The following is a 10,468-nucleotide window of genomic DNA, read 5'->3' as shown; positions in this document are numbered from 1 at the left end:
AACGTGGCCTTCCGAACCAAGTGGTCAGCCAAACTGTTTACACACCTAGGAACATATTTGATAAAATATGATTGTAACTGAAGGACATCAGACACCATGAAGAAGAGCAAATACAACCCTACTCATTTCTCTACTCTTGCCCTGAAAGCCCGGTGAGAAATTATATATACATGTAAAAAACCTACTTAAAAAAAATACCAAAATACATCCATACCCATAATACATTCAAAATAGCAAAGTAGAACCCAAAAAGATTTTGGCCAACAACCAATCATTTCGAAGAGCTCGAAATCCTAAACATGGCCAACACTCATTCAACAATGTTTCAACATTAAAAAAAACAGCAATTCGAACTCAACTTAAGCCTTCGAAGAGGATTAGAAACAAATTTTTAAATATTTTACATGGTAAAATTTATTTTTACCACAACAAAGCCCTTAATATGAATATGCCCAAGGTTTAAAGTATCTAACCATACGATACTAGCCGATACGTATTCATATTTGACCCAACCGATACGATATGTCTCTCCATTAAATTGCACTAAAATACATTATCCAAAGCGATACAATGTTCGATACAAGATGATACGTCTCTTAAAATTACCTAACCGATACGATACTCGATACCGATACTTAAACCTTAAATATGCTTTTCATCTCTTTTGTTACAGCCTTATTGGACACATTGGATTACATCAATATAGTCTGAACGATAAAATATATTCACAAAAAACGATACTGTCTCTTAAAATCACTTAATCGATAAAATACTCGATACCAATACTTTAAATTTTACTAATCCAACCAATATCCATGTGATAGAAAATCTAAAGTCAATCCCCGCAGCTATGACAGAGGGGGGAAGAACTGAAGAAGCATGTGAGACAAGGCTTGTTTGGTCCAAAGGTAAGGAGCAGGTGGACCCTTGCATTCCACCGCTTCAATGCAAAACACACATGAAATTCTTAAAAACAACTCCAACCGACACCAAGTTTTCTCATTTTTTTTTCTTTTTCTTTTACAGCTCCACACACTTGCAGCACTGCCTCAACAATATGTCTGTACCGCACTTTAAAATATTTTCTCTCTCCTAATCTTTTTCATAAAATTCTTATCTCATCATTCACTTCCCTCATCACAAGGCCGTAAAAGTTCCATTTATTTTAACCAAAAATAATAATTTCTCATTTATTCACACTTGCACACTCCTTTAAATTTCTGCCTAGAGAGTCCAGAAAACTTGATTAGAGCAGAAACAAAAACCCTCTTCCAGCTCTTCCCTTTCCTCCTCCTCTCTGGTGGATCTGCATTGCTTTTTCTCAGAAAATGTATCAAGATTCAAGAGATGGTACTGCAAAGCGTGCCATCTTCTCCTTCTTCGCCATCTGCTCTTAATTGCTCTGGTTGGCGCCGAAGATCCTTACAGGTTCTTTACCTGGAACATCACTTATGGCGACATTTATCCTCTAGGTGTTCGACAACAGGTTAGTTTATATTCACAACTTTCAGTTTCAACTCGAGATCTGATCTTAATCTTTCTCTTGCTGTGATTGATTTATGTTGTGGTTTTGGAATCGCATTGCAGGGGATTCTCATCAACGGCCAATTTCCAGGTCCAGATATCAACTCCGTCACAAATGACAATCTCATTATAAACGTCTTCAACAGTCTCCCTGAGCCATTCCTCATCTCCTGGTTAGCGAAACACTACTCTCTTCTTCTTCTTCTCTCTCTTGCTTATTCTGATTATTAAGTAATGTGATTAAAGACTAAAACTCCTCTAAATTACGGCGGATTCTTAGAAGAGAATGAGTGGAGTAGATAGAGCCTAAAGAAAACTTCCCATGTTACCTGTCGTCATCTCCTAATCAAGATTGCAGACTTGGATCGATCATGTGTCAATTAGGGATGAGTTGTTTTGTTTTTACTTCTCTTTCTTTTTCAGAAATACAGAGAGAGAGAGAGAGGAGAAATTCTGTTTTTCCCGCTAAGATTTGACTAGATCTCTGTGGTTTGGGCTCTCTCTGAGTGTACTTCCACAGGGTAACGCCATGGGCTGTGGCCCCACCAGAAAACAAAAGCTCACGTCACTGTTTCCAGGCTGCAAAATCACTAAATTGAAGACCTAATGTAAAAGTCAAGTAGTGTATAGTGTGATCCATGTGCCCTTAACCTTAAGGCACCCATTTCTTCTTGGGTTACCCAATCTTAAGGATATTCCTTTATTCAAATCAGTGCTGACCAATGCCAACATGGTTGGTTATATGATAATATTTCCTAAACACTAGCTGATGGGGATTCCTGACTTCATTTGGAGTATGCGTTTCTAGATCTTGCTCTGAATGTGGTCACTAAAAGATGAATTTTACTGGATTGGTTCATTTTATATGTTCAGAGTTTTCACTTTAGAGGAGAAACTTACAAACCCTAGAGGTAGATGAGAGGTTTTTAATTTATTTCCTCTTGGACAATTGGATGAGACATAAAAGAGGGTCAGAATCTTTCCATAGAATGAACAGAGAGGATACATTCTTTCTTCTTTTTTTATGAGAAAGCAAAAGCATATATGTTAAAGGGAAATAGTTACAGTTGAGATGTTGCAGTTTTGATTATTAATGCATCCTTAGCTAGACTGATATAAATATCATGGAGCATAGGAGAATTAAACATAGAGTAATTAGTATGTTTTGTTGTTTTAGCTATTAATATCAAGCCACTAAGTAGCAAAGCTTTGGTTGGTTTTGGCAAAAATGTCAAAATATCTTAATTGTTACTCCATATCTCTTATATTTCCAATTCATCACCCTTACTTTTTTCCATTCCTTTTTAATAGCTACCTGACAACTTGTGAAGTACTCTTCAGTTTTCACGAGATAAAAATGAGAAAATCTTTATCTAGGCTTTATAGTTGATGGAATTTGGTAGCTCATAATGCATGTAGGCTTTAACTTGTTTTTAAAGGGACAGTTTACCAGCTTGAATTCATGAGCATTAGCTGACAATGAAGCAAGCCTTTTTTTTAGCTATAAGCATTAAAAGCAAACTTATCATTGCACTTATTTCTCGTTAGACAAAGCAACAAAAAATAAATTGAAAATTAAACATGTATGACTAAGGAAAAAGTTTTCTGTCCATTCTTTCTCCCAGTTGGTTTGAAAAATGACTTCCAATCCATGAGGCATGAATGGTGGTAATGACTGCCCTTTTCATATCTTCTATTAGTTGTCTTTTATTTTTTTCTTCCTGAAATGAGGTTTAGTTGACATTTTCAGTTTAGGTGAATTTCCGTTACATCTGTAGAGGTAATTTTATAATTATTTAAACTTATAATGAGACTTTCTCTTTAGTCTTAAAAAAAATGAAATTATTAATCTCATATTATGAAAGTTTAACTTCGAATAAAAGATTAGATAATCATGTCGGTGAACATTTTAATGTAAGAAAGGCATATTCAGTTCTTCACGGCTCACGATTACCCAAAAAAAATAGTACATAGTCCCTTTTTACTCTCCCCCAACCCCACCAAAGAAAAAATTCCCATTAAAATAACTCTTACAGAGCTAAGTGTCCTCGTGTGTTTTTATGGAATAAATTAAGTATTCTGTTCTTCACGGATCCTTTACTTGCTAATTTATTATGTTCTCCCCAAGTCCCAAGCGTATCTACCATTTCTACCCACAAAATTTAAGATAACTTTAACGGATGTCCGTGAACTCTTGTGTTTTCGATGGTAGAAAGCAATATTCAGCTTTTCACGGGTTCATTGCTCTGCTGATTTATTATGTTCTCTCCAATGGAACTACCATTAAAATAGCAGTTATTTACAAATATCTTGGTAAAGTTGCCTGAGTTTTGCTCTTTCCTCACCTGTAAAAATTACAGAAAAACGACAAATACATTACCATCAGAAATGTGTGGCTAAAAGTTCTATCATTCTAGACAGAGGGGTTACAGTCATAGTCTGGCTGGCACAAACAAACAGTTATCTTTCCCATCTTAGCATTATTATGAACATGTTTACCCAGAAAAACAAGCATTATTATGAACATTAAATTTGAATTGTGATGTTTCAAACTTTAGTTGGTTCATTGATTATTGATTTTGATTCTGGGTTTGTAACGGGTGAAAAAATATTACAGGAACGGAGTTCTGCAGAGGAGGAATTCATGGCAAGATGGTGTTTATGGAACCAACTGTCCCATCCCTCCTGGGAGAAACTTCACATACGTGTTGCAGGTGAAGGACCAGATCGGCAGCTTCTTCTACTACCCATCTCTCGCCTTCCACAAAGCTGCCGGTGGCTTTGGTGGTATCAGAATCCTCAGCCGTCCACTAATTCCGGTACCTTTCCCTACTCCTGCCGGCGATTATACCGTCCTCATTGGTGATTGGTACAAAGTCAACCACACGGTAAGGAAATCCACTTCTCCTCAGTTTTTTTTATTACTTCAAACTGTTCGAGCTTTAATTTGCCCTAATCCCATTAGGAGTTGTTAATCAGAAAACGACGGGAGAGATTAAGAGTTAAAACCCCTTTTTATCTTAAAAAAAAAAACCCGTGATGGGTACGGTGGAATGAAGCATTTCATTTCCCGCCAATCAATAAACAAAATAAATGGCGGGAGAAAATCGAAGAAGGGGAAGGAAAAAGTAGGCGTAAATTTGGATCACATGGTTCTGTCGGTGGCTGTTGACCGTCCAAATTGAGTTGTTGATTTATGTAAAACAGCTGGATCTATTGACTTGACAATCATGTAATCGAGTCCGTCCAAAAGGAATCATAAGTGGCTCATCCCTGCTTCGGCTGGACTTCTTATCACTGGTATCCAGCTCATTTGTCTTTTCTGTATCCACGTGGTGCTTTTCTAGCCATTAAATGAGTACGGGCTGTGGGCCCCGTAACAGCTGACAACCACCGCAGAACTCACAGCAGCCCAAATTATACAATGATGGAGGGATTCCCACTATTTTGTCCTTTTATAACGGAGATGGTGGGCCAACCTGTTTGAACCCCCCACCAGGCCACCATGTGCCACATGGATCAGAAGCGGTCCGGTTCTCCCGGTTTAAACGGCTCAATCCAATTAAGTGAATTGTTGAATCATGATGCTTGATAACCGGTTTTACTCTAGAAATTTTCTGTACGGAAAATAATTAGCATTTTGCTTCGGTCCTGCGCATTTAAAGCGCAAGACTGTTCTGCAGACTATTGGATCAAGATTTCAACTGAGATTTCGATCTCAACTATTGATTTTCAATGGTTAAGATTGAAATTTTGGTCGAAATCTTGATCTGAGACAATCCAGTGTTTTGCTTAACATGTCCTAGGCATTAAATGCGCAGAACAAAAGCAAGGTTCAAATAATTATAGCATACATGGATGGTCAATATGAAGATTGGGATTACTTATACTACTTGCGTTTGTTTTAGACCTTGAAGAGAGTCCTGGATGCTGGTCATAGGATACCTTTTCCTGCTGGAGTCCTCATCAATGGTCGTGGATCCAATGCCATCTCTTTCAGTGTGGAACAAGGTATCATTGAATCTTTTAATATGACTTCAGAGTATTATTTGGTGTTTCTAAGATGTGCTGTGAAGCAATCCAATATGGGACATATCTGCCTGGGTTTAATAAAATGGGACATATTTGTGTAACCAGGATTTTACCTGGGGCGTAACCTGTAAACCCACACTGCCTACCTCACGAGTCACGACCTTCCCAACCTTGATCTCTATGAATGTTAAATTTTATCATTTACCCCCCCCCCCCATCCCCTAGTGTATGGGGGTGAAAATACTCTTCCCAAAGCTAATCAGAGTTAAGATGCCCATGGTTAAAGAGATCCTATCTTCACAAGTCATAATGGCTAAAAGAACCTAGCTAGGTCCAACCTTGCTTGAAACATCCAATTTTGACTACTCATAGAACCCACTTACTGAGCTGAAACCTTGCAATAAACATCCAATTTTAGTTACACAGGGTACCCACATACCTAGCTTATTTGTTAGCTTGCCAAGGCCCTATTGCCTGGCAGAGTTATGGGTTCAGTCATAACTTGCTATCATTGCCTGTTGTGAAGGTGTTGAGCCATTCCTGCAGAACCTAGAACAGATTCTAAACTTGGTCGGGATAATACAATTTTATCGTTCTGTTAACATTTTGCTTTTATTGTGGTCCATTTAAGCCATTAAACCTGGAACTAAAGGAAGAAAATTGAAAACCAACCGGTCTAACACAAATTTGAAAGGATATTGAACCTAGTGGTCATGCATTCTGTCATGCAGGAAAAACTTACAGATTCAGGATTTCAAATGTGGGATTGCAAAATTCGCTCAACTTCCGGATCCAGGGCCATAAGTTGAAGCTGGTCGAAGTCGAGGGCACACACTCTCTCCAGACCACCTACTCTTCCCTAGACGTCCATGTTGGACAGTCCTACTCTGTTCTTGTTACTGCTGATCAGCCTGCTCAAGACTACTACATTGTTGTCTCCACACGTTTCACCACACAGGTCCTCACCAGCACTGCCATTCTCCGCTACAGCAATTCCGCTGGTCCTGTGAAAGGCCCACCCCCAGGTGGACCTACAACCCAAATTGACTGGTCCCTCAATCAAGCTCGTTCTATCAGGTACATGAATAAGCCATGGTCTCATAAATTTTTGCTGTGTGACCTTGATTGTTGGCTTTGTCATTAATCAGTATCTTGCTCTGAAAATCAGGACTAATCTCACAGCTAGTGGACCGCGGCCAAACCCTCAAGGCTCATACCACTATGGCCTCATCAACACTACAAGAACAATAATTCTTGCCAACTCTCCGGGCACTGTCAATGGCAAACAGAGATATGCTGTCAATAGTGTGTCCTTTGTCCCTGCTGACACACCCCTAAAGCTTGCTGATCACTTTAAGATTGGAGGCGTATTTCGCCTTGGTAGCATCTCAGATAAACCATATGGTGGTGGAGTCTACCAAGACACATCAGTTATGGCTGCTGATTTCCGAGCATACATTGAAATTGTGTTCCAGAACAAGGAGAACATTGTCCAAAGCTGGCACTTGGATGGTTACTCTTTCTTCGTTGTTGGGTAAGGACCCTAATGATGGGACTTCATTAGATCTTACTACCCTTTTCTTATTACTCATTTCTCTATTGGTTTGTGTAATATTGTGTTGCAGAATGGATGGAGGGGAGTGGACTCAAGCTAGTAGGAAAGGATACAATCTTAGGGATGCAATTGCGCGTTGCACTGTCCAGGTGAGATAAATCAGACAAGAGTTGAATCAAACATAAACAGAGACTAATAAACATTGGTCTCATATACATTCTTCAATGTTGAAACTCAGGAGCTTAGCTTATCTAAACCTTTGGTGCCTGATATAATTGCAGGTTTATCCCAGTTCATGGACAGCTATATATGTTGCACTTGATAATGTGGGAATGTGGAACTTGAGGTCTGAGTTTTGGGCAAGACAGTACCTGGGGCAACAATTTTATCTGCGTGTCTACTCACCTGTGGAGTCTATTAGGGACGAGTACCCTATCCCAAGGAATGCACTTATGTGTGGCAAGGCCCGTGGACGACACACAAGGCCACTCTGATAGCGGTATGTAACTTGGTTGGGTTAAATGCTTTCTTAGCTAAGCTATATACTCCAAATGGACTCAGATTTATTCTGGAGTGGTTTATTCGGCTTAAGTGGAGATGGAGAGAATCAGCCCCACCATTAGGTGTAAATGACCCTAACTCGTGGTCACATTCTTTTTTAATTTTTTTTGTTGTTGTTGTATCCTTGTTTCTGCCATAACATTATTAATATCACAGCCTTTGTGATTATTATTTAAAGATTTGTGATTATTATTTAAAGTATTCATTATTGGAATAAGCTCTTGCTTCTAATGGGAAATGTCCTTTGTCTAAGTAATCAACTTTCTGAGATGAATTAACCAGTCATTATTGCCCAATGGAGGTAACAATATTGGGCTACTCACGTCCAATGTTAGATTCTTCCCCTGGTATAAAACTAGACCTATAAATGGATGGCCAAATCTGCCTCTAAATTGACATTTGTATTTGTTTAACGGTATTTGTATCCGGAATTTTTCTTACTGGAAGATATTTGTATCCGTCCGTTAAGTAACTCGATTTGGATTCGGATAATTGTTTATCAGATCGGATAATATCTGAAAATAGATGATAATTTGATTTGGATACCGGATAATCAAAAATTATCCGGATATATCAGAAAGGATAAAGTATTAAATATTTTTCTCTAAAAAAGAGGCTAATAATTGGGTTTGGAAACTGGAAATCGGTAATTGGAAATTGAGAATTGGAAAACAAAAATATAAAAAAATGACAGTCACCAATCAATAATCGGATAGTTTATCGGATCGGATTATTATCGGATATCCGATAAAGTTTCGGATTCGAATTTAGATGCCTTTTTTAAATATCTGTCAAATTCGGATTCAGATAGCGGTTTTGCTATTCGAATTCGGATGCTGGTATATATCCGAGCCAAATCCGATTCGTTTACAGGTCTAGATGAAACCATTATATTCTTTCCCTCGACACTAGAGCATTCAAAGTGTCCTAGCTTTGCCAAAATATTGGGCATGCCACTCTCTTAGCTCTTGTTTTTCATTTATCTAGATTGATACCATTTCTTAACAATTCATGTAAAACTCAACCGCACCTCTACCTCAAAAGCATGTCCTTTGAGGGTGCCCAAGCTGATAAATCTCTACACATTAGTTACTAAAATCCTGATGTGAGATTCTTACTTGCATATGACACCCTAACACAAGGGGAGAATAATTCTTTGCATTACAAACAACCATGTTTCTAAGGGAAATTATTTAATCCTTTCTTTACCAAGTAACCAAGAGATCTTAATAATGTTTTATCACTAGAGATCTTAATAGTGTTTTGTCAATATAAAGACAACATCATTTAATGTCAGAAGTATTACAAGTTTTGTTTCTCAATGTCCCATGTATGGTGGAAACACGTCCCCCACCGGTCAATACATATGAAGTCGATATTGTAATGATGACAGAATATGAAATTAATCAAGATGCAACTATAATTTACATGATTCAACACCAATTCATTGATCAAGGAAAATATAATGGCCACACCTTACTCACACTCTATGTGGGGCCACTCAAAAAAAAATCTTACTCCAATAATATTAACCTCACCACTCTTTTTTTTTTTTTTTTGTATACCCTCACCACTCTACTTACAATAATAAAAAGAATACATACCTAGAAGACCTTACAAATGATAACCCACGTATGGGCGGGCTATGGTTCATTATTAGAAATGCTAGAGAAGAATGCAAGCTAGCATGTTTAAATCGGCCCAAACCCAATCCATTTTAGAAGCTGAGGATGTGTCCATGCAGGGTGGATGATACAACCTCGGTTCCACACCACCTGAAAAATCGGCTTACCAAGTGGGGGTTTGCCAAGGTATATCAGCCCACATCAGTGCTTGTAAGGCACCGATGTGGGACTAACCGTAACAATGGAACATTTTACGTCCTTGGTAAATGCTATGAGAGTAGTGTTAGAGTCGGATGGTAGGGAGCGGGTTAGGTTAGTTAAAGCACATGTGCGTCAAGGCCCATTGGAAGTCATGCCTATTGTATAAGATATTAGACACCTTAGGCCAATGTTCATAGAATATTAAACAACATTGCTAACTCCCTATCCCAAAGGGCTCTTCTTCTTTCTAGCAAGGAGCTTTGGCCCATTTCCTCTCTCAGTGGATTCAATGGCTATAGCTCATGTTGCTTCTAAATAAATAGGTTTCTCTATCAAAAGGGGGAAAAAAGAGAAAGAAAGAAAAGATAACCCACCCGATTTAGAAAATGTACTCAAATTTATATCCAATTCTCCAACTCTTCTCACACCCCTTACACTAAGTTGTATGTGTTACATGTTTCACTTCAACATCCAATCCATCCATTTATATACGTAGTAGCACGAGGGTTGGGGGAATGTTACATGTCTATTGTTTGCGATTAATGCTCACTTTGCTGACAACCCACTTCTCTACACTATGGTTTAGAGAGAAAATCACTAACACTCTTACTGAAGAAATAAAATTTCAAAAAAGAATAGTATGTTAGGTGTGTATATCCACTAATAAGTTGTATTTAAGCACATCATATAAAATCTTTAGTAAAAAGAAAATTACATTATCATTTTGTGAGATGTGTTGTTTCACAATTCTATTTTAATGTCTCAATAAAAAACTAAGTGACAATTTTACTATAGGCACAAGTAACATGAAGATGTAACATAAGATGATAATATGAAGGTGAATTATATAGACTTATCAATCATTTTTCTAAAAGGTCATTTATAATAAAGCAAAAAATATGTACACAATAATTACTCAATGTTAAATAAGGAACCAAACACTCTTAGCTTGCAACATCAATTGCACTCA

At 37.8% G+C, this 10,468-nt stretch overlaps 1 pseudogene across 1 annotated transcript; it reads left to right on the top strand.

Annotated features, from left to right (window-relative positions):
• Positions 1-1,204: 1,204 nt before the first annotated feature.
• Positions 1,205-7,928, top strand: LOC149015452 (L-ascorbate oxidase homolog; annotated as a pseudogene). The gene is made up of 8 exons (XR_016173414.1): positions 1,205-1,486; positions 1,588-1,697; positions 4,142-4,412; positions 5,433-5,535; positions 6,288-6,633; positions 6,725-7,090; positions 7,182-7,260; positions 7,393-7,928. The product of XR_016173414.1 is annotated as an L-ascorbate oxidase homolog (transcript).
• Positions 7,929-10,468: the final 2,540 nt, after the last annotated feature.

The sequence above is a fragment of the Hakea prostrata genome, chromosome 5, assembly GCF_041222555.1.
Source record: "Hakea prostrata isolate BN-2017 chromosome 5, UWA_Hpros_2, whole genome shotgun sequence".
NCBI classification, from domain to species: Eukaryota; Viridiplantae; Streptophyta; class Magnoliopsida; order Proteales; family Proteaceae; genus Hakea; species Hakea prostrata.
This window is presented reverse-complemented; position numbering and strand designations above follow the sequence as displayed.